We start from the raw sequence: 26,184 nt of genomic DNA on the forward strand, positions 1-26,184 counted from the left end.
TCCCTCACAGACTTCAGAACTCTCTATTCTGATTTTTAATTGTGTATTTGCATTGTTTAATTTCTGCTCTACTCTAAAAACTCTAGGATGGCATACTCTGCCTCTGTTTGAAGTCTGCAAATGACAATACCTGGCACAACACTTCATAAATAGTAAGGATTGAATAAGCATTTGGTGAGCATGGCTAGCAGAAGCAGTTGATCTGATTCAGGGATTCCACACCACACTGCCAAGAGACATACACAAACCCTCTCCATTTAAGTGAACTGTGCTAAGTTTGGTTCAATGAAAAGCTACCAAACACCACTGAGGGCTTAGAAACCCAATGACTCCAAATGGTTTTGTAAGTTGTTTGCTGTACAATATGGGCAGCTGTATATGCCAGCACAGATGAGAATATATATTTTATACATATATATAAACACACACAGATATATAGGCTGGAATATACAAGAGTGTGTTTGACGTGCACACCATCATTTTAACATACATATATGCATCTTGACCTGAGAAGTAGTTATATGAATATATACACAGATACAAAATTCTGAACAAGCACTGGTACATCTTTCTCGTGTGTAAATTATATCCCAATATATAATATAGAGTGGAGAAAATAGAGAAATAAAGTATGCAATTTCTGGAAAAGCTCATCTTTTATAATTCTTTCTTCTATTCTATTTTCATTCATTCTCTCTTAGGACTCAAGGGAGAGTGTTACATTATTCCAGAACCTGTATTTTGAGGATATAGTAAACGTGTCATTAAGGCATTCTTTAGAGAAGTTACTAAAATAAAACGATTGCATAGATGTCATGATGACATATTGGACCAATAAATAACAATAGCAATCTGTATGCTGTTCAGTAAATAAATCATATTTCAGTGGTCCATTCCTATGAAATAAATTATTTTGTTTTCTGCAGGCCAACTTTTTTATCCCAAATCACATAACCTAACCCGCCTTTGGAGGAAACGGTGTTCAACCGTTGATCTCATCTGACATTGTTAGTTTCCATAGAAACTCCCTTAGAATGCTCCTGCCTGTCTGGAATAAGTGCCTCTCTCATCAATTCAAAATGAGTCCAGGAAAACCCTGCCTCAGTGTCTGACATCTCCCAGTCCTGCTCTGCAGCAGAGGACAGAAGAGCACTTAAGTTAGATATGTTACCTTTATTAGAAGGGCTGCCTCCATTATGGACATACAAATGAAAGATTAAACACTGTCTTCTGCAATTAACCCTCATCTAAATAGGCTGCTCCCTCCAGGACTCTTATTATAAATGTTCCTGAGATTCATATTTGAAAAAAAAATCAAACAAACAAAAACAAAACACCAAAGGAAAAGCCTGGCTGTGAGACCCTGTGTCCTGTCAATTTAAATCATTATATAATTACTGGCAGCCTTTGAGCATAATGTAGTTGTTTATGCTGGAGGGTTATTTTTCCTTGCTCTGGGAGTGGGAGGAGAACAGCAGCAAGAATTTCAGGCCTCAGAGTAAGCACAAACGTATAGGTCATTTAAATGTGTTTCTGTTCATCTGCACTGATGCACCTGCTCACCATACTGTATTCTGTGCAAACCTCAAGGTTGAGACAAAAAGATGTAAGATAAGTCCAGATAGAGAGGTTACACTAAGGGAAAGGACAGTGACAAGAAAAGGTCATGAGAACAATGCTAGGGTATTGAGAACGTCCTGTTTTATTATCAGGTTACCTGGGTGCATTTACTTCCTGAAAATTTAAGGAGCTATGCACTGCTGATTTGTGCGCTTTTGTAAATGTATGTTAATTACACTTCAATAAAAAGATTTTATACACAAACAAATAACAGATAAGCCCAGGCACCTAGGCAACAGAAATACTTGCCCTGGAATAATCACAGCCTACTAAGTTCCCTGGTGACCTCAGTGGGAAAGGTAAGTTAATAACAAGATCCAGGCCACTCATAAAAGATGCCAAAAACAATGACCGAGAGTCTAAATTGTATTCATTCCTCCTCAACTAGAGTTCGTTCAGGAAGCGGGGTGGGGTCTCTTCTGAGTCTTTCTTACTCATGTCATGATGTGAACCAGCCAGTGTTTGTAAGAGGCACTTTTGGGATTAAGCCCAACAATCCACCTCTACATCTGGGACTTTGCCAGCAAAGCTGACAGGTCCTTGGGTCTGTTGTAGGCCTTGAGATCAATGCTTGCCCACTCACTCTCTTCCCAGGGATTTTTGAAAGCAAGATTGGGGAAGAGACCAGTCTTTCTGAATTCCTAGGCTACAATATGGATAGTTTATTGGTTCATGGAAACCAGGTTTTCTGCTATAGGGAGAAGTTTGGTTTATAGAAATTGTAAGTTTATCTACCATCAAAGGGATCCTAGATACTATTACATATTTTTCTGTAATAATATGGATCAACACATTTTAACATACACAGCCAAGCAGAAATAAAGGTGAGATCATGACCCATGACTTTGAAACCTCCAATGGTTCCTCTGTCCATCCAACTTTGTCACTCGTGCCTACTGTGTCAGCCTGGCATTCTCAGCAGCAGCAGCTGTGCTCCCTTTCAGACACATGCAGGCATCCCTCTGCTGCCCATCCATCATTATCTGATCTATTACAGATTAATTATCCCTTGTCCAAAATGCTTGAACCAGACGTATTTCAGAATTTGGATATTTTTTTTCTTTTTGTAATTTGGCATATTTGCATATACATAATAAAATATATTGGGGATGGAACCCAAGTCTAAACCTGAAATTCGTGCATGTTTTATATATACCTTATACATGTAGCCTGAGAGTAATTTTATACAACATTTCTATTCAGCCTGTGTTATGAAGTCGACCTATCATCACATGAGTTCAGGTGTGGAACCTCCCAGTTGTGGTACTCAGATCTGAATTTTTCACATTGAAGATGCTCAACCTGTATTCGAAGTTCAAGTGCAATCACTATCCATCTCACTGAGACCTACACTCAGGACCCCATCAGTCTCTCTTTACCCCTTACATCCCCAGAACCTCCTTCCCCCTTCTTACCCACCTTTGATCCCACTGCCCATCACACTTTACAAGGGCTCTATCCTCCCTTGTCCTCTCCTTCCCTCATTTTGCTAATGCTCTAAACATGGTCATACCTAATTCTTGGTTGACTGAGCCACCGTGGTCAATGGCATTGAACTAGGCTGGAGAAAAACGCACACACTGATCAGTCTTCATTCTGAACTCATGGCCACGAATCTCAGTGTCCAGTGACTTCTTCAGTATGTTGACTCCACTCTATGATGATTCTTTCCCTGGGTCACTTCACACCTCTGGACTCTCCTTATGCCCCATTCAATGATAATATAGCCCCTAAGCCTCCCTCTTAAAAGTGTCTGTATATATAAAGGCCAAGTTCCTCACCTTTCTTTTCCCTTCAACCACTCTGACGGAATTCTTTCCTCTTGCCAACAGGCTTCGGTAAGCACCATGTTGTGAAATTCCGTAGTCACTTTTTGTCCCCATCAACCAACTTCACATCCTATGATGCAATGAACCACTCTCTCCTTCTAGAACATTCTCTTTCATGGTGACAGTGGTTCCAGACTCTGCTAGTGTTTCCTGACCTCACCAGCCACTCATCCTCCATCCTAACCTCTTCTGGTTTGCTTAACCTCTATGTGTTTGAATGACCCATCTCTATGTGCTTTTTCTTCCTGAGAGATCACATATGGCCCCAAAGCTTTAAATGTCTTCTCTATTTCCATTACTTACATCTCCATCCCTAGTTCTCAAATACCCAAGTGTTTCAGACTCATATAACCAACTGATTATTTGACATTTCCACTTGAATATTTAATAAACATATTAAACTAAAGTTTAAAGCAGAGCACTTGATTTTTAAAAAAATCTATATTTTTCCTCTATGTTTACCCATTTCTTTACATTTCTCCCCCACAGTTCAATCTGGCACCCTAGGAGTTACCTTCAATGCCTATTTTCCCCTCACTTGCTGGGTCTAATTCATCTGCTGCTGATACAGCTTTCAAAATAGTTCTGAAATCTGCCTATTCTGTCTCCATCACCACCTTCAGCATTCAAGTCTAAGTCTTTGTTTTTTTTTTTCCTTTTCTCCCTGTATTACTAACAAAAGCCTCATAACTGGTTTTTCTGCTTCCAATCTTATCTCCAGGTGCACACTCCCGATTTATTTTCCACTGCAAGAATAATTAACTAAAATGTAAATCAGAGGATGTCTACCCAAGAATTCTCATTCCTCTTTACAAAAACAACAAACATCAACAACAAAACCTTGCTCCTCACCTAGGTCTAAAGGGAACTTAGACTTAGCACCTTGCTGCTCCCCACCTCTTTGACTTCATCTTCCTGGTACTCTCCGCATGGTTCTCATTGGGTGTTGTTATTTGAACACACTAAGTTCATCCCTATCTCTAGCAGGGAATTGTACTTGCTATTCCCTCTGGCTAGAAAGTTCTGGCACTAGTTCTTTATATTCCTGGTTTTGTATCATTTGGGTATCAGTTTCAATGTCACCTTTGGAATATACTCTTGGTTGACCCTAATCCAAATGGATCACCTACTCTGCAATTGTCAGCCACAATCATATTGACCCAAGTTATTTTCTTAATGCATATGGTTACATGGAAGTATCTTGCTTTTACATTTGTTTACTTCTTTATTTCTTTATTATCTATCTCCTACTATTAGAAAATAATCCTCTATGAGAATAGAGATGTGCCTTGCTCACTGTTCTCTTCCAAATGGTAAGAACCTTGCTTGGTACACAGTAGACACCCAATAAATATTTGGTAAATGAATGAATAAAAAATAGACATAAAATACAAGAAGTGCCCATTTAGAAAACAATAATGAAAAGAGAAAAATTTGCTTAGGTCAGCACCATATTTTATAATAAAAAATTACAAAGATGAAATCTGAAACTTGTTTCTGGCTTATCAAAATAAAACTAAAATGAGAACATTTTAATTGTTCCAAGTAGACTGCAATTTGGCTAAGAAGTAAAACAAAATCTGCTTTCCATTTTAGCATCGCCAGTCTTTGACGATATAATCACTGTCTCTAGCACTCTGGGGGCATAGCTGACATCTGGGAATTAAAAAACTCTTTGATGCTAAAAGAAAAGAAGTTGTTCTTTCTAAGTTACATCCAGCCTTGAACCCAAATAAACATATGACAAAATATTTTTTTCTCTCAGCTTTATCTTTTAAACAATCAGAGAATTAACAGGCTAAAACAGGATTTTTACAGTAAGTTCTACGTGTCTAAAGTAGATAGTTCCAAATAACTTTAAGGAAATGTTTTTTTCTTGTTCTTATTTACTTTTGTCCCTTCCAGAATTCACAAGGTATACATAAAATATTTGCCAACTTTTAACACTCACCAAAGAATAATATTTGATTGGTGACAAATATGATCTAGAAACAATCAATCCAATCTTAACTCTTTTAATATTATGATACTAACTACCTAGCTATAATGAGTTCAGCTATGGAGGTGAAGTTCCCACACTTATGTTAAAGAATTTCCCAAATTCGACTTTAATGAAAAAGATGCTGCCTTAGTGACATGAGCCACTATAAGCTGAGGAGACTAAATGGTGATTTTCTTGCCTTGTTTTTTTTTTTTTTTTTTTTTTTTTGAGTGCTACTAGGGATTCAACCAAGGAAGAGCACTCTTTAACTACCACATTTTCAAGCCTTTTATTTACTTTAACTTTGAGACATGGTCCTGCTCAATTGTTGAGACTGGTCTCAAACTTGAGATCCTCCTGCCTCAGCCTCTAGAGTAGCTGGGATTATAGACAGGCATGCCCCACTGTTCCTGCCTTGGTTTTCCTGCTGATTCTTACCTGCTGTTTCTAACACTGTACAAGTGAGAGACAAATTAGTGATCTCCAGCCCTAACATAGCTTCTAGAAAGCTTTAACCTTTACTCTTTTCAAATTTAATTCCACTTTTGATGATCACAAAAATTTTACTTTGCCCTAATATAACACCTGGTAGTTTGAGAAATCCCATCCTTCCTCCCTAATTGTTAAATTCACTGAGGTTTATATTTTGTACAATAAAATGCACCCAAGTAACTAGCAGCAAAATCAAGATATTACAGATATTTAAGTCTTATCCATCAGTCCAAAAGCTACTGCAGGCCCTGTTGCCATCACCCTCCTCCTGAACACACACACACACACACACACACACACACACACGCAATGCAAGTAAACACTGATCCACTCTGAAGCTGCAGATTAAATTAGCCTGTTCTAGAATATTCTGTAAGTACAAAGTGCATGTATGGTTTTATAGGGGAGGTGTGTCTCTTTCACTCAGCAGAATTTTTAAATTTTTTAAAAATTTGTTCTAATAAGTTATACATGACAGTAGACACATCATACATAAATGGAGTGTAACTTCTCATTCTTCTGGTTGTACATGATGTAGAGTTACACAGGTTGTATAATCATACATGCATATATGGTCATAAAGTCTAACAGCAGAATGCTTTTGAGGTTTATCCACATTGCTTGTGTCAGTAACCTGTTCCTTTTTTATTGTAAGCTGTACCCCACTGCAGACATGCACCATAATGTGTCTATCACCTGTTGGTGGATAGACTGTCCTAGTTTTTGCCAGGATGACTAAAGCTATGAATATTGGTGTACGAGTCTTTGAGTAGGCATACATTTTTATGCTCTTGGAGGAAAGAAAGTAGGAGAGATATTGCTGGAGTTATACAATAGGTGTAAATTGGTAAGAATTTGCCAAATGGTTCTTCTAAGTGAATGTCAGTACTAAAAAATAGATTTAGTTTTGCTTTCCCAGGAAAATAACCTTCATATTGAAATTTTCAGATTTTACATACCAGTGTCCGTTCTCTGCCCTACAAGACACAGATGTGTTGTTCTCTGTCTCATGGAAATTGAGTTCATAACAGGACAATGGAACAGCTGCTACATACAGCAATTTTATATGATGCATTTAATTAATAAGAGGGAGGGCTCCTTAAACAGAGCCCCAGAGGTAGTAAAGATTAGCAAATCTAGTGAGAAGGATGTAAAGCTCTCTAAGACAGTTTATATATACTATGTACTTTCAAAGTGTTACAGTTGAATTTCCTCAAACTACTGTCCTGACACAAGCCCCAAGAGATCACATTCTTCTGTCAGAGTTTCAGGAGGCTCAGCTCCATGAGTTCAGAGCTGGAGGTTTTCACCAGAGTCACATTCTAAGGATAAGAGAAGGAAACAGTTCTCACCCACATCTGCCCTGACTAGGTTCTCTCATCCCACTGAGCTGGAGATACCACGTCTTACAGAAAAATAAGACTTCCAGGGGTGTAAGACATGTTCTGCTTAAACTGCATATCCCAATATGGGAATAAAGAAAGACTGTCTGTATATAAATGCACTTGTAATTCCTTTCCGGATTGTTATTTTCTGATTTATGAGTATAGACAAAATCTGTTATGATCATAAAATATAATAGGCCCTCAAACTTTGTTTTTTATTTACCTGAAAAGGTCTATTTCCCCACTTCTTGATTCTGGGTTGGACTATGACTCACTTTGGGAGAATGTGACAGAAATGCTGGTATGTGCTTTGGCAGTCTTGCTTTCAGTACTTTGTTACTGTTATGGGGAGGAGTCTTCCTACCCTGCCAGAAGCCAAGAGTCACATGGAGGAGAAATCAACCATCCCAACAAAGGCAATCCCAGACCAGCCAGCCCTCAATAAACTTAGCAGCTAACCAGAGTCATATAAGTGAGCCCAATAGAAGTCAAAACAACTTCACAGCAAGCGAAGGCCAGTCCAAATGGCCAACCCACCAAACTAAAGAATGGCTCTTGTTTTAAGCCACTTTATGTTGGGGGTAGTTTATTATGTAGCAAAGACTAACTAATACACTGACTAATTAGGGAAGTAGTTTCTTCCCATTACCAGTCTATAGATTATCCTTCTACAACTTTTCCTTATCTATAACTTTTCCTTATCCTTATGGCCCACTTTTCTGACTCTTCTTTTATCTTTGTCTTTCTTTACCCCTGTGGTGCCAGTTAGGCACTGAATTTTGTTGGCCTTACCTCCAATTCATCAGTTAATGCCTTAACCCCCTGTTCTTCTGAAAGTGCTTGTATTTGTAGACAGAATCTTTGAAGAGGTGATTCAGCTAGAATAAGGCTATCAGGGTGGATCTAATCCCATCTCTTTTGAGTCTTTATAAGATGACATCTAGACACAGAAGAGACATCAAGGATGTATCTACACAGGGGAAAAACCATGTGAGGACTCAGCAAGAAATCAGCCATCTAGGGGCCAAGGAGAAAAGCCTCAGGAGAAATGCCCCTGCTCAACATCCTAATTGTGGATGTCCAGCCTTCAAATCTGAGGACATGAGCCCACCAAGTCTGATATTTTACTATGGCAGCTCCAACCAATTTTTACTACTTGTGGGAAAAAAAAATGTGTATTAAATTCCCAGCTTTCTGCCCTGATAACCAGTCTGATAATTCCTTTCTCAATCATCAAAAATGTTTAAACACAAACAATTCCCCATATGCTCTTGAAATAATTTAAAGTGTATTAAAGATATCAAAATTTTAAAAAATCTCCCCACTTTTAGGGATGCATATTTTCAAGAAAGGGGGTTTATTTTTGTACCATTTAATGAGAGTTTACTGTTGCTATTGCTTCTAAGGACTTGTTTCCTACAAGGAATACACTGGACGTATGAGATAGGAGGTTGTAGTCTATACTTTCCCCAGGAAAACTAAAAAAAGGTTGCCACATGCAGCACAAGAATCACCCCTTTGGTGTATTTAACAAAAGCAATGGCTACTATTTATTGAGCACTTACTATGTTTTCTGCACTCTGTTTGTATGTTGTTTTTTGCAAGGTAGAAATTTTATCTTCACAGTGATGTCATATTTCTACAAAGACTTGAAGACCAAGCTGTTCTGACTTTAGAGGTCTGCTTCAGCTGGTACCTGAATCAGACCTGGTGACATCTGTTGACCCTCAGGGATCTGCTTCCTTCAGTTCTCTCAGCAGATCCTGGAGGGGGCCCTGGGGTAAGCTGTACTTCCAGATAGCCCAGCCTGGTCTTTCTAGTGCAGGAAGGACTCAGGAACTCTATTCTTATCTTCTCCAAAACTCTCCTTCCAATTTAGACCCATAGAAAAGAAAGTACCTCTTATCTGCACACAAAGAAACATCTGAGCTTCAGGAAGACCTGCACCAGCCAGCAGTGAATCTCCTATACCCTGTAGATGGCCCTGGTGTTGCCCTAGCCCGTTTCTTGCTCTTCAGTAAGACTGTCAAAGCACACACCAGTTTTCCCTGCACAGTTTTCCACTCAGTGCTCTAGGCTCTGAGTGTCTGATGCATACATACACACATACAAACATGTGCCTGCCTCTAGCCATCTTTTAACAAAGGTCAGTCAAAGAACCTATGTGTTTCTCACATCTTCTCATTGCCAAGACATGCGGGGATTAAAGCAGTTTTGTCCCACTCAGCAGGAGCAATCCCTCAACTTCCACTAGATGAGAACTTTAAGGACCATCTGGAAATGTTTAAAGACTAGTTGCTGAGGATCCAGAGCTAAGAGCTCTTTCCAAAAGGAAAATCCCACATGGTTCCCTAAACTCTAAAAGGAATGGACTAGAGGTCAAATGCACTGGAAACAAATGTGACGCATCTCAGCAAATGATCCCAGCAAAATCACCTTGCTCTGTCTCGCCACTGTTCTGATATCTTACGGATGTTGATGCCTACATCACGACTTTCTTTTTCATAAGAGGGTTTTTTAAAATTATTTATGTAATTGAAGGTGACAACTAAAAAGTTGAACATGTGTGCAAATCAGAATGATGTCTAGTTATCATTGCAAATAGGAAGGCTGCACATTTTCTCTTTTCCAGAAGATCCCTGGAACGTGGCCCCTTGGGATTCTAATAAGCAGCACAAACCCACTGCCTGTGCCCTATCTTTGCTTTGAATACCACCGTCAAAGTTTCTGTGGATTGACCTGAAGAAAGGGGGATTTCTGGGTTCTAGTAGGCCTATCATAATTCCACAGGAACCATATAGCTATGAACTTGGGTTGCTGCCTTCTCCTAAAGTATAATGCAAGAATGGAACAATCACTAAAGGACAAAACAATAATAAAGGTAGAAGGTTCAGGAGCTATGAATGGGTAAAATAATAGCAGAAAAAGGAAGCTAGAGGGCTCACATTTTCTGAATTCAAAATTTACTACAAAGACACAATAATAAAAAAATAGGCAAGTAGAATAATGGAAGAAAATTCAGAGTTGAGAAATAAACCCACATGTGTCTCTCTGGCCAATGGGTTCTTGAAAAGGGTGCTAAGGTCATTCAATAAGGAAAGAATCATCCCTTCAACAAATGATCATGGGACAACCAGATATCCACAAGCGAATGAATGAATGTGGACCTCTACTTCACATCACAGGCAAAATGGATCTATGATCTAAATAAGAGAGCTAAAACTTAAAACTGTTAGATGAAAACATGGGGTAAATCTTAGGGTAAACCCTTGGATTCTTAAATATGGCAGTGAAATATAAATAATCTTAAATAGAACAATTATTGAAGAGGCAACAAAAAAAATTACTTCATCAACATTAAAAATTTTGTGCATCAGATGACATCTTCCAGAAAGTAAAAATCTGGCTTAAAGAGTGGGAGAAAATATCTGCAAGTCATATCTGATAAGGATCAAATATCCAGTATATATAAAGAACTCTTATAACTAATTCAACAACAAAAAGGGCATATAATTATCTTAAAAAATGTGCAAAGGGTAAGGCACAGTAACACAGACCTGTAATCTCAGCTGCTTGTGAGGCTGAGGCAGAAGAATCGCAAGCTTGAGGTCAGCCTCAACAACTTGGTAAGAAATTGTATCAAAATTTTAAAAATAACAAGTAGTGGGGATATAACTCAGTGGTAAACACCCCTAGTTTCAATCCCCCTTGCCCAAGACAACAGGCAAAGGATGTGAACAGAACATTTCTCCAAGGAAGCCAGCAAGGAAGCCAGCAAGGAAACGAAAAGACAGAAATATCATTAGTCATTAAGAATATAAATCAAAACCACAATGAGGTACCATTCCACGCTTACTAGGAAACAACCACAATAAAACAACCACAGCAAAGGAAAATAACTGTTGGCAGGATACAGAGAAATTGGAACTCTCATGGTTGCTGGTAGGCATGTAAAATGGTACAACCACTATGGAAAACAGTTCCGTAGCCCTTCAAAGAGCGAAATAAAGAATGACCACATAACCCAGGATGTCCATTCCTAGGAAGATACTCCAAAGAATTGAAAACTTTGGCTCAAATAGATACACATATACACACATTCATACCAGCACTATCCACAATAGCCAAACAATGGAAATAGTTCAATGTCCACCATAGATAAACAAATTGAGGCATATATAGATAAAGGACATCATTATTCAGTTATCCATGCTATCACATGAATACGCTTTTAAAACTTAATTTCTCATCAAAGAAGTTACATACTGAAGGTCACATTTTAAATGACTATAGGAAATACCCCAAATTGGCAGATAGATACAGATACAAAGCAAACTGATGGTTGTCAGGGGCTAGGGAAAGGGGAAATGGAGAGCATTTGCTTACTGGGCATGTTTTTTGTGAGGAGGGGGAGTGATGAAAATATTTTGGAGCTAGATAGAGGTGGTAGTTGAATAAGATTATGAATATACTAAATGGCACTGAATTGTTCAGTTTCAAATGGTTAATTTTAACTGAATTCATTTCCATTACAAGAGAAAGCAGAGGGGAGAAGAGGAGACAAGGCAAATAACCCAGGTTTTTTAGTAGGACTGAAGTCTCTGGGAGGTGGCAGAAATGAGCACCAGGCAAAGCACTAGTGCTGGTGAGAAGGAAGAGAAAGAAGAGTGGGAATGCATGAGAAGCAGGTGGTCTGAAGATAGAGATGGTCTTCCCCACAGAAAAGGATTATGCAACCCAGAAATGTAAATCTGTAAAATCCCAGAGGGCATCATTAGGTAGGAGCAGGGCTCTGAAGTGAGAACAGGGGGAAACCTTAAGCTCCTTCAGGCTAGTCCCTTGCAGGCCCTTCATTCTTTTATTACATTTGTACTGAAGGAAAAGCAGAAAGCTACAAAAGGAGAGGAAGAGACAAGTTAAAGAGCAATTCTGAGCATCATGAGACAGTTCTGGTGCTTATCAACATCCACAAGAAGGAAAACAGGAAACACTGAAAGGAGGATACTGAGTATTTGCAAGGAGAAAGCTCCTATCTGCACCAGCTCCTTGTCCATACTTCCAAATCCCAAAGAAATAGGTGACAGTGTGCTCATTTTAGAGATGGGAAACCAAAGCCCCAGACTTCAGAGTTCACATCCTTCCACACCATGATGGATAGCCAGGTGACAAATTGAAATCATCCGTTTTTCAGCAAATTTGTAATTCAGAGGAAAGTTGGGTAGAATTCTATTTTTCTGTAAGTTCAATTAGGACCCTGTCACATATCCCCAATATGGAAATTTCTGCGTTTCTCCAAATTCTAGACCACTATATTATTATTCAGAGGGTATAAAAACATACTGCCATCACATCAATTTCTCACAGCTTATTTTTCACAAGAGGATTGCTTCCTCCCAGTTACCTGAATCTTGATTATAAAATACTAAGTCCTCCAGTCATATGGGAAAGGTCATGAGATCATGTCAGCACTGTCACCAAAGGAGCTGCTAGAGTCTTCCTCCAACTGCTCTCTTCCTGCTTTGGTGACACTTGATTCCCCCCACAGGCCACAAAATATGGAAAGGAATGAAGCAGCTGATTTGCCAGGTGGTTGAAGCCCAAGGTCACTGGCTGGTTCCCCTCTTGGGAGAGTATATTTTAGTCCTTGGTCCTCAGCAAAATGCATTTTCCCGCCCAAGGACAATAAAAGATATTTTGTACTTATTTCAGAAAAGTAGGTAAGATCTTTTCAAATGTAATAATTTCCACTGGTTTTATCAATATTTTATAGGTTTATCTCCCACAACCCCCCAAAATATTACAAAGCCAAAATGAATTTGTTCCTTTTTGTTGTTGTTGTTTTTTATAGAAATACACCAAATGAAGGAACCAATTACCTCCTTGGGGGTGTGCAAGGGGGAGTTCCTATTTCAGATATGGAAAAAATTCAGGATATCCAGTTTAAAATAGGAGTATACAGAATGGGTGAAAGGACAAGAACTCCTATCTTCAGAACAAGTCTTTACTGTCACCACCAGCAGGGCCCCCGGGCAATAGAATCATACAACTTGAACAGGATCAAACCCACAAGCAATACATAAAGAGCTTAGTCCAGCAAACTATCCAATATAAGGGCAACAGCTGAAATCTGAGACAATCCTTTATACTAGACCGTCAGACCATTTCCAGTTTCTCCAAACCTTAGGGGGAAACTGAAGCTGGAATAAATAATAATGCTAATACAACCTTTGAAAAGTTGAACTGAAAACAGGACAAGCCTTAAGGATTTGCCAGAGTAGAAAACTGACATTTTATTTTCAAACATAATATATCCTGCTATAATTGTTAGTTAATGCTTCTCTTTGCTAGCATTTTATTTAAAAATAAACAAGATTTTTTGTTGTTGTTTCTGGGTTTTTATTGGTTTATTTGTTACTTTGTTTTGTTGTGTGTGTTTTTGTGTTTCTGTATATACATGCATTTAGTGGATGGGTAAAGCCATATCCCTTCCTCCTAGATTCTACAATTAATATTTTACTCTACTTTCTTCAATAGCTAGTCCTTTATCCACCAGTTCTACTTTTTTTTTATTAAATGTATTTCACAGTAAATAAGATTGTCAAATGGAGTATACTTCACCTAAACTCTTACACAGCTGCCATTTTAATCGTTTCTCATTGAAGGTTGTGACTTCACAAGAAGAGTGAGAAAGAAAAGTGAGTTGAATGTTCATTGTGTACCTAGTGTCAGGGTTTGTGTACCTGTTATGGTTTGTATAGAAAGTGTTCTCTAAGAAGTAGAAGATGGTTACAAGAAATGAGAGCAAAAAAATAATACAATTAATATGTATGCTTGGAAATGTTTCTAGTGAGAATAACTATCCACCATAGAATATCCTTACTTCTTCTTGCAGGGTACTAAGAATATTATTCATGAAGACATTCATTTAAAGAAGACTTTGAAATTCTAGATTTTATGTTTCTAACTTAATATATGTATAAATTCTACTTGCTGAAAATTACCTAGCTTTCTCTCAACACTGCAATTATTTTAGGACCTAGATCTTTATAGCAGTAGCTTACTACATCCTCAAGGGAAGAGAATGAATTTTCTACACCTTCTTAATTCACCAGGAAATGGCCAAAGGGATGCATGCAGAATGTGGCTGCAGGAGGGAGGAAGCAAGTGACATGGTGTGCTGTTCTGTGGAGCAGACCCTCTCAGTGTCCCACCCACATTCCCACTGGGTCCCATTTAACTAACCTGATACCCATCTCCCAGCTTTTGCAAGCTTGGCTTCCAAAAGATGGCTCCAAAAGCTTCTTAAGAAGAACTTCATTCAACCCTGGAGCTGCTATTCTGTTTGAAGAGCAGAAATGTTGGGAAGTTTATCATCCCTCTCCCACCTGCCCATAGCCAATGACTAATAGGGAAATGGGAAAACCAGGTCTCACTGCTATGAACACACTCTGGAGCAACTGTGCTGCAGAACTGCCCCAGGCATCAGGTTCAAGAAGGAATTTTGCTTAAATCATTCTGCTGCTTAGCTTCTTCTCTTTCCCCACTCGCTAATTCCCCGGGAGCCCTGACTTATTAAAGCACTTGTGCAGAAATCCTCATCTCAGGTCTATTTTGAGACTACCAGCATGTAAGAGTGTGCTCTAAGAAAAAGAGAAACCATAGGTATCTGTGGTTGCTTTTGCTATACGAGGGATAAGAAGGAACATCTGTGATACTCCAGAGTTTGAAGTAACTGCAATATCCATAGTTTAATAAAAAAGCAGTTCCTAAATAACAATGCAGCAGCCTAAGGCCTACAGGTCTTAAATCTAGAAAAAAGATGGTAACTGATGGTACAACATATATCTGTGTCTGCAGGTATGAGAGTAGCCAGACCAGGAAAGTGTGTAAGGCTCCGAAGTACAAGTAAAAAGAAAGTGAAGTCAACACCAAAGTTTAGTGAGCTGCATACCTAACACTAATGTTAAAATTCTGTATTTACTCAATACTTATTAACAATTATAATTCAGAGAGGATCCCAACACCCCAAACATTAATAAGTTTTTCAAAAGAATAATATGCTGTTCAAATTCAAATCCTACAGGAAAGAAGTTATCAGGGGTTGCTTACTTGCTTTTCATCAAACTTGAAAGCAGCCTTTGATTTGATTACTAATAAATTCCCCCACCAAAAGTTTGTCTGAAGCCAGCAATGCAAGGGTAAGGATAATTCAATCAAGAATAGTTACTTTGTAAAATCAAATGCACTTAATATAGAGGAATTTCTTCTTGAAAACTTAAAATGTTTAATTAAAAAAAAAAACTTCTGAGTTATGGAGTTGTTGTTCTCCCTCCTTTTTCTTCTACTTAAATCAAGTATTTATATTCATTAAACACATAATTCTTCATAGGAACCATGTGTAATACAGAAGATAAAAAAAATTGGCTTATTTAAGGATAATACAACTACAAGGAAAGGGAATAGTCAAAAAAAAAAAAAAAGAGTAAAACATAGATGATATGTCTATATTGACTTAAGGTCACTAAAATCCTCAGCACCTCTCAACTCTGCTTTGCCTACAAAGACAAGGCTTATGAGTCATCCTTAGAGAATAGTAAAATATAGTGCACTCTACAAAAAATAGGGAGGAACATTTGATAATAAATCTACTTTCTCGGTATTCTCATGTCATCGTTAAGCACTGATCCCTTGGAAGAAGTGTCAGGTTGTGCCACTCCTTCCTGCCCCTCACAGAAAGGCCGGAAGAAAGTCAGCCACAGGCACTGGCAGAAGATAATGAAGTATCTGATGTGACACACAGCACACTGAAGATAAACACACTGGTGTTGGATGCCTGGGCCCCTGCCCCTCACCTACTGGGAGAGCAGCAAAGTAGCTGACTTGCATGATCACTATAAAACAACTTCTTATCCCTCCCAGAAAGAAAGGATAATGGATACTTTTTAAAAAATATATAACCACAATTAGAAAATAGAAAGTCGATTATGGATAGGGTCAGGAAAAAAACACTCCTGTGTTCATTAAGAATCTGGCTCTAGCATTAAAGCACTGGCAAGTTCCAGTAAATAAAACAAACTGGCAATATAAAGATATTTCCAGTTTCCATTTGGGCATTTTATGAAAGATTTGTAAAATGGAACATTTGGGAACCATTGGAAGAATTTACTGACATTATCCCTGCAGGTAGTTGCCCCCAGATGAAGGATTCTAGCTGACAAAGATTGGCTGTGATTTTTCATGATGGTGGAAATCTCTGTAAAACCTGTATAGGACCAAAGGGTCACACATGTTTTCTCTCAGAAAGAACTCTAGAGAATGAAAACCTCAAATACATCTCCTGCTTACTAAGTCCAGGCAACCCTAACACAGATAGCAAATAGAAAATCTAGCAAAAGCTGTAGTGCCCAAGTCAGTATAGAATTAATGACCTGAAACCTAGAAAACTCCCGAGAGTTTCTGCTTAACACCCCACCACATCAAGGAAAACATCCCTGGATAAGTTTCAAGAGACTCCAGATGGGGCAACAGTGTAAAGGAAGAGATTCATTTTCCAGACAGAAAGTTCTAGAGCCCTACCACCAAACCAATCTTCACCACTGGGAGCACAGTACTCACCAGGGAACTCTGGGACAACAGGAAGTGATATTCACTTGGTCAGATTCACTGCACAGTGTCCTGTAAAGCAAGCAGACATCGACGTTGAGAAAAATCAATGTCACGGACTTTCTGAAATCAAATGAAGAGGAACAGTCTTTGCACTTCAGATGCACAGTCCACAATATATTTCTTAATACTCATCGGAGAGACACATTAAAATATTAGTGACATTAGATTTAGATAACAAAGACCGTCATTAAATCAGAAATATTTACTGCTCTGCCCTGATCACAGTGTTCCTACATCCTAGGGTGCCGATTTCCTACCTACCCTCTTATTCTAGTGAAATAATTAAGCAACAATTGTACAACAAAGCTATCTGCACCTTCTTGAAGTAAATATAATTGTCTTTCCTGATTAATAGTAAAGTGCACTTAGATAACTGTAACTGGAAGAATCTTTCAAATGTCCTTAGATGAACTGTAATTGGGACAAAAAAAAAGTTTTCCAAGAAGCACAGTGCTGAACAGCAAAGATTGACAATGAAATCACATCCATCCAGAAAAGGAGACATTATTTTCTATGTGTGTTTCTGTATCTTCTTTGCTATAAATAGTTTACTTCCATTCTGAAGTTGACACTGGATTTCTAGTTTGGCTCAAATTTCAATTTCAAGATCTTCCCAATAGTCAGTGAAAAGAAAAAGTTCCAGGTGGCATCACAAGTATAAATAAGGGACAGAGAGCCCCACTGTATGTGGGAAGAAGGCACAGGTTTAAAAACTAGCCTTCAAGGTCTGGAAAATGATGTCTGTAAAGGTTTGACTTTGGAATTTCTCTCAACATCTATGTATGGAAATGTCCACAGCAGGGCCCCACTTCCAGGTAGGATGGTACATCCAGACAAGATAAGACTATGTCCAGTTTAAAAAAAAAAAAAAATGGAGCAAATCTGGATCTGGACATTCATGAAAGTAATTCTCAGGTCATACCGCCAATTATTAAATAACTGAAGTAGTGTAGCAATACGTGTACTATGACTGAACTGTGTTAATGCAAACCTCATCATCTCTATGTGAACACACAGATGTAAACCTTGTCACATGTACAAAGCATATCAAGAAACAAGAGCATGGTGGCAGCCTCTGGGGAGCAGATACTGAAGTGGGCAGGGAGCCTTTGTTTTCTGTTTGTTTGCTTACTTTTTTGTTTTTTGGGTTTTGTTGTTGTTGTTGTTTTGTTTTGTTTTGCTTTGTTTGTTTGTTTTTGTATTAAGATTGATCCCAGGGGCATTTTGCCACTGAGCCACATCCCCTTCCCTTTATATTTTTTATTTAGAGACTAGGTCTCACTAAATTGCTTAGGGCCTCACTAAGAAGCTGGCCTTGAACTTGTAATCCTCCTGCCTCAGCCTCCTGAGTCTCTGGGATTACAGGTGTGCACCAGGGTGTCCGGCTTTGATTTTAATTTGATTTTAATTTAACATTTAAGTTTTTGTGTAATATTTGACCATGGAACTTTCGTAATTGAAACCACATAAAAATCCAATTCATTCCAAACTTTCTATGGAAAGAAACATCCCATTTTTAAAAAAGGAAATAGAAATAGCAAATACACAGTATTATATAAACTGACTTAATTAATTTTATAAATATTTACTATGATCCAGGCTCCAAGCGAGAATTGCATCTTCATATATAATCTACATAAAAACTCTAAAATATATGTGCTATGATTATTACCATTTATAGAAAAAAAAATATGAGTACAGTGGAGATTCAAGAATCAGAGCTGGCATTGAAACCTAGGCACCCTGACCCATGTTCAGTCTGCTTAGTCCCATGGCACTGGCATTAACCATATTGCCATTAGCTGTATTTCTGGCATTAACCATATTTTTCTACATTACATTTTGTTTGAGGCATGGTCTTGCTAAATTGTCCAGTCAGTCCTCTGCCTCTCTATCCCAAATAGCTGGGATTACAGGTGTATGCCTCTGCACCTGCCTTTATGTTACACTTGTATTTGTAAGTATATATGAACAGGACTTTAAATTTCATGAGAACAGGGATTGTGTGTCTATTGAAAACCATCATGTACATACCCAGCACCTAGCATAGTGCCTACACTTAGTGGGTGCTCAGTAAATCCATGTTGACTGGATGCATAACTAAGTGACTCACCTAGAGCTGGGAAGTTAAATTACATAACTCTCCTAGGCATCTTGGGACTATGAAACAGGCTGAGTTCCAAGAAAGCTCACTGATTAATGACCCTGACAAACTTTGCTCCTCATTTCGAGAAACCTCTACCTGCCCAAGTCTTTTTGTAACCAGACTTAAAAAGTGAACACATATTTTTCCTTTCTTTCTCTAATTCCCTAGTGACCATCCAGCATTAAACTGTCACACTGTTCTATAAATCTTTCTAACTCTGTGCATACTTAGGATACTGCAGCATTTGAGAAAACCAGTGTTCTAATACCTTAGGAAGAATTAAAGCAGAATGAGCAGCTAGTCATGGACTCATTTGCCTCTGGCATATCATAAGCAAACTATCGTAAATGACTTGTTGTAGTCACAAGTGAATGAAGAGCCCAACCTAGGGACTTTTTCATTCAAATATTATTATTCTGCGTGTGGAAGGGTTAAACAGGGTCTTTGGTAAAGGAGGGACTATGCGAGGTCATGTGAGGGGGATGTATGTCTGGGAGTGTTTGTATGTGACTCTGTGTTTTTCTCTTTCAAAAGAAGAAAGATATTTTTGCATAACACAGATGGAAATCTAATCATTAAACAAAATACCCAAATACCCATATTGTACTGATGTTAGAGAAATAAAAGCTGCTTTATATCCAGTAAGGGTACTAAGATCATTCAATGAGGAAAGACAATCTACTCAACAAATGGTGCTGGAACAACTGGACAACCTCAAGCAAAAGAAGGAAGGTTGATTCCTACCTCACACCATACAGAAAAATTAGCTCAAAGTGGATCATAGATGTCAAACTGCAGTATCCCCTCCCATCCTAGGTTTAACCTTCAGTGGTTTCACTTACCCACAGTCAATGAGAAGGGTGAGTAAAATACAATATCTTGGGAAAGACCGTGCTCACATAAATCTTATTACACTGTATTGTTATGATTGTTCTATTTTAATATGTCATTGTTATTAATCTCTTCCAATGCCTAACATAAATTTTATCACATAAGAAAAAAGAATATAAGAAAAAAATACAGTAATATGGGGTTTGGTATTATCTGCAGTTTCAGGCATCCACAGGAAGTGTTATAATGTATTCCCTACTGATAAGGGCAGAATATTGTGTAAAATTCTGAAAGTAAACATAACATTGGAGTAAGTGTTTTTAACCTTGAATCAGGCAATGGTTTCTTATCTACAAAACCAAAAGCACAGCAACAAAACGAAAAGGAAAAAAAAAAAAAAACTTGAATTAGGTCTCTTTAAAAGCTTTTGTACAAAGAATATCATCAACTGAAAAAAAAAAAACTATAAGAAAATGGCAGAAAGATCAGTGGGTAGGGGGATAGGAAGGAAAGAGAGGTGGGGAAGGAAAGGGGAAGTACTGGGGACTAAATTAGAGAAAAATTTATCCCCTGCTTTTATAATTATGTCAAAGTGTTATGAATAAAAAGAACCAATAAAAAGAAAAGGAGAAAAGAATATCAACAAGATGAAAATACAAACCACTGAACAGAAACAATTTTTGCAAATCATTTATGTGATAAAAAGACTTCTGTCCAGAATCTGAGAGTCCTACAACTCCACAACAGAAAAGACAAACCAATTTAAAAAGGGGCAAATGACCTTAGCAGACACTCCCAAACACACACACACACACACACACACACACACACACACACACACACACACTAAATGATGTTCAGTCCTCAGGGAGATATATCAAAACCACAACTAGGTACTACTTCATAATGACTAGGAAAACTATAATAAAAAGATAATAACAAGTCTTGATAATAATAATAATTCAGAGGTACCAGAACCTCTTACACTGCTGGTGGGAATGAAATATGATACAGGCACTTACCAGTCTCAAGCAGCAGTTACTCAAAAGGTTAAACATTCAGTTGCCATATGACCCAGCATTTCCACTACTAGAGAGTGGAATTTATCCAAGAGAAATGAAAGCAGCATTATACATAATAGCCAAAGTGGAAGCAATCCCAGTGTCCATCCACTGATGAACGGATTAACAAAAGGTGGTATATGCATACAATGGAATATTATTCATTCATAAAAAATGCAATACAGATACATGTAACAAGCAGATAAATGTAAAAAAATATATATGCTAGGTAAAAAAAAAGTCAGTCCAAGGATCATATATTGTATGATTCATGTGCACTAAATGTTCAGAACAGGCAAATCCTTAAACACAGAAAACAGATTAAGGCTGTCTAGGACAGGGGGGCATGGATGATGGAAATTCTATTTTGGGGTGATAAAACATTATTAGATTAGATTATGGTGATGGTTGCACAATGCTGTGACTAAAAACTACTAAACTGAACATTTTTAGCAGGTGAATTTTATATTGTGTAGATTGTATTTCATTAACGCAGTTTAAAAAGGTCACATTTCAGTGAATCTGCCAAGGAACATTAATCGGCTTCTTTTTCAAAAATGACAAAACACTTAATTTACATTCTTACAGAAACAAAGTAAATGGTAAATATTTACTTTTTTTTAATGCTTACTATGGTGATTCTCCATGGGATGCCTGGTGATGGGAAATACACAATTGTGTTTTGCTTTTATCAAAAAGCATATGCAGGAAACCACCTCCAAGCCACAAGAAAACTTCAATATCTCACTGCAAACCATGGCTAATGATGCCAGAGTGTGTGAGATACGGACTTATTTCAAAGCAACAGGGAATGCTGGTCAAGGCTCAAGGTTTTATTTCAGTGGAGGAAAGAAAAAAAATCTATGAATACCTGAGGGTGCAAGGCACCCAGATCACACAGCAGGGATCAATGGCTACTTCATTCTTGTTCATTGTTAATGACTTCGAAAAAAGCCCTGAAATGGAAATGGGTGGGCAAAAGGACATCTACTTGGCACAAATAGTATAATATCCCAATATTAAAAGTAATCAAATCCAAGCTGGATCTGGGAACCACAAGCCTGTCATCCCAGTGATTCAGAATGCTGAGGCAGGAGGATTGCAAGCTTGAGGTCAGCCTGGGCAATTCAGTGAGACCCCATCTCAAAAAAAAAAAAAAAAAAAAAAAAAAAAAAAAAAAAAAAGTCTGGGGATGTAGCTCAGGGGTAGGGCACACCTGTATTCAGTCCTCAGTGCTGAAGGAATAAAAAAGAGTAATTAAATCTTAAAAACTAGTTTGACCAAGGCAATCACTTTTGATATTATCACATATGGCATTAATAGGTTTATTCAGATTCATTCTACAAATATTTATTGAGCACCCACTGTATGCCAGACCCTGTTCTTGGCTTTGGGAATATGACTATGAACAAAACAGACACAACTCCGGGAACTTATAAAGCTCACGCCCTTCGTTTCTCTGCCCTCCAAATGGCTCACTAACACTGAGGCTGGCCCTGATCTGATCTGGTCACGTATATGTCTATGTGACCCTATGGTCTTTTAATGTTTGCTTGTTGTTAACATTTTAAAAACAGGAGAGTTCACGCTGATAGCTGGAATCTCAGCTTCTGTTGGAAACCTGAATGATTTTGCAACACTAAAATCAGAATGCTGCTGATAACTCAGTCACAACCAAGAGGCAGTCACAGAAAGCTAGTCCCCACACTCCTCGGCACTTCTACTCAGCCAGGTCCTTTACCTATGTCCACCTCTTGGTCACCTTTGGGGTGGTGATCTCTAAGGGAAAGGATCCATCAGCTACATTTATCAGCATGGGAGAAAAGGATTCCACCTTCCTACTCAACATACATTTCTTTCACCATTATGCAGTGAATGCCACCAAGAGAACTATTGAGCCATTCATTTGCCTATCCCTAAGTCTAAAACTGCCAGTGCGAGAGAACGTTCTACACTCTGTGCTGAAAAGTTATAGCTGCTGCATCTGTCATTTATGGTGGCTCACAGCTCTAAAATGTAAAACTGGGAGCTCTTCAAAGGAACTCATTATGCGCTATTCCATGGATGTTATTTTCTTGAAATAATGGTAATGGCTTTGCAATTATCAAACTGCATTCTTTCACCAGGTTTCTTTCATGTATTTGTTTTCTATGGCTGACTAACAAATGGTCACAAACACAATGACTAAAAAATAACACACATCTAATTAATTGCTTCTAGTTCTGTAGGTCTGAAGTCCCAACACTTTCACTGGGTTCTCTTCCGCATCTCAAAAAGCTGAAATCTAGGTGTCAGCTAAGGTGCATCCCTTTCTGACAGCTCTGAGGAATAATTCACTTCTGAACTCAGAAGGTTCTTGGCTAATTTCAATTCCCTGTGATTATTCAACTAAGGATTCATTTCCTTGCTGGCTGTCACCTGGCAGCCTCTCTTTGTCATGCAGCCTCCACTACCTTCAATGCGATCCTGGAGAATCTCTCCCTTGCAAGGAATCTCTTCTCAGTTCCTTTTGGGATCCATCCAGGATACACTCTCTTTCTAAAGTCAGCAGTGGGGCTGGGGATGTAGCTCAGTGGAAGATTGCTTACCTAGCATGCATGAGGCTCTGGGTTTGATCTCCAGCACTGCAAAAAATAGGTAAGTAACTAAATTCCAGTGTTTCATATGAGATAACCTGATCACAGGAGTAGCAGAGTCATAGTCCTCTGGATTATACAGGATGAATACACATGGCCAGAAGCCTTGGATGTCATCTGAGACATCTACCTACCATACCTCACTGCTCAGGTGCCTGTGCTATTCATGTACCACAGTGGGATCAGAGGTAACACCACAAGAAAGCTAACTGGCCAGCAGAGAGCCTATGTGAAAGTTAAAACCAAAGAAGATATTAACAATTCTCCTATTCATCTCTAGAGTAGTTAATGTCCTTGGGATTCCATACCCCCCTGGAATGCATGCACTCCACTAAATTCAAAATCTACATGAGATAATTTTTCTTTACCTTAAACTATATGAAACTAGGTGCCTAGAAAAGTAACTTGGAAAAAAAAAAAAAAGAATAAGCAAAAAAGACACCAGAACCGAAAGAAAAAAAAAAAAAAATATATATATATATAGTGCCCACCCCTAAGTCTAACATATATATATATATATATATATTTTTTTTTTTTTTTTTTTTTTTCAGTGCTGGGGATTGAACCCAGGGCCTTGTGCATGCGAAGTAAGCACTCTACCAACTGAGCTGTATCCCCAGCCCATATATGTTGTTTTTTTAAATTTCATCTTTGTTAAGACAGTTTCCAAATAAATATCATGGGTGATTTTTTTTTTTTAAATCAAATTAGTTTATACTTTCCACATGGTATCAACTAATTGAACATTTTTCACTCAATTAACTTGATTATCTGGAAGTTACGTGGAACTAACTTGGCTATTTGGAATAGCCAACATATACACGACCACAATAATACTGAAAGTAAAAGCATGAAGATAATTAAAAGTATGCTTAATACATCCTAATACATCCACTAGCACATGGTATTATGGTTTAGATATGAAATGTCCCTATAAAGCTCCTGTGTTAATGCTAGAATGTTCAGAAGTCAAATGATTGAATTGTGAGAGCTATAACCTAATCCGTCCATCCCAGTTTGAATGGATTGACTGACTGGTAACTGTAGGCAGGTGGGTGTGGTCGGAGGAGCTGGGTCATTGGGGCATTGCCCTAGAATGTGGCATCTGCCCTACAGTCCCTTCCTCCTTCTTTCCCTCCCACCCCCTCCCTGCTTTTTGACTCCTCCATGAGCAGAATAGCTTTTCTTGGCTGGGCCCTCTGCACCATGACATGCTGCCTAATCTTGGGCCCAGAGCAATGGAGTCATTGTCTATGTAGTAAGATCTCTGAAACCGTGTGCCACAAATAAGCTTTCCCTCCTTTAAATAGTTCTTGTCAGGCATTTTGGTCACAGTGATGCAAGTCAACTAAAACACAAGATATTGATTTTTTTTTTTTTAAGAATCTTTAAAGAATCTCTTCAAACACATATTTGCTAAGAGAGCAGAACTATGTACTAGGCTCAGAAGAAGCCAAGTAAGTAACAATAGGAAAAGTACCAATTAGAGACAAATCACTATGTCCAGGTACTGCTCTCGGTGTTGTATGTATATTAACGCATTATGTCTCAACAAGCCTTTTACAGATGAGAACAAGGTGCAAGGTGGTCATATCACACATCCAGAATCATGGGCCAAGTAATAGAGGAAGATGAATTCAAACCCTGACAAAATGGGTCCAGGAAATACTCTCTGTAAGTGCAGATGAACTCACTTGTGCTTCCATATGATAAAATGGGGGCCATTTCTGCATCTATTACATGGCATAAGTGGTGGCCAGGCACCTATCATTGGACTCAAACAGAGCGTGGTGAATAGCCAAGGGGAGAGTGGGGTCTGTAGTCCTTCAAAGGAGTACATTTCTATAATTCACACAAAAATGCCCAAGATACCAGCAGCAGCCTTTTTAAGCAAGATTTTTAGATTACTCTAAAGAGAAACTTAAACTGACATTCCTCTATCCCCTGTATCTTCTTTTGGAAGAGGAGAAAGGAAAATTGTAATTGATTTCTTTCTCATTTTTGCTCCATCCAAACCCTCTTCCATTATGTTTCTCTTTTTTATTTTTATTTATTTATTTTCGGTGTACTGGGCATTGACCCCCAAAGGTTATCCACCATTGAGCTGCATCCCCAGCCCTTTTTATTTTATTTTGAGATAGGGTCTCACCAAGCTTCCCAGGCTGGCCTCAAACTTGTGATCCTCCTGCCTCAGGCTCTTGAGCAGTTGGATTACAGGTGTCCACAACTGTGCCCAGTTTTTATGCTCCATTTTGAAATTGCAGAGTATGAGGAAAAGAAAACATCGCAAAAGCTAATGCTCGAAGCCAAGAGGAAAAGTAATTGGATCCCTCTTCTGTTGTAGAGAAAAATGTGGGCCTCCTCTAGGAAGGACCCACTGCTCAATAACCCCACATCATTTCTATCAATTGCACCCAGTCACAGCAAGGGCAACATGGGACCAGTTGTCACTAGTCCAGCAGCACAGACCTCAAAACAACCATGCATGGCTATTGTTCTAATGAGTCACTAGAGGTGGAGTAAGGGCAGGGAGCACA

The 26,184-nt window shown here is 38.4% G+C and overlaps 1 protein-coding gene across 13 annotated transcripts in view; it reads right to left on the reverse strand.

Annotated features, from left to right (window-relative positions):
• PLCB4 (phospholipase C beta 4) overlaps positions 1-26,184 on the reverse strand; it is a 389,153-nt gene that overhangs the window by 228,987 nt on the left and 133,982 nt on the right. For 12 of the 13 annotated variants that reach the window (XM_079129403.1, XM_079129411.1, XM_079129408.1 and 9 more), the window contains one exon: positions 16,923-16,982. The exons of the other annotated variant lie outside the window; for it this stretch is intronic. The gene's annotated coding sequence lies outside the window, so the exon portion shown is untranslated. The remainder of the gene's footprint in view (positions 1-16,922; positions 16,983-26,184) is intronic. 13 annotated transcript variants of the gene reach the window in all.

This window comes from Sciurus vulgaris, assembly GCF_902686455.1.
Source record: "Sciurus vulgaris genome assembly, chromosome: 2".
NCBI lineage: Eukaryota > Metazoa > Chordata > Mammalia > Rodentia > Sciuridae > Sciurus > Sciurus vulgaris.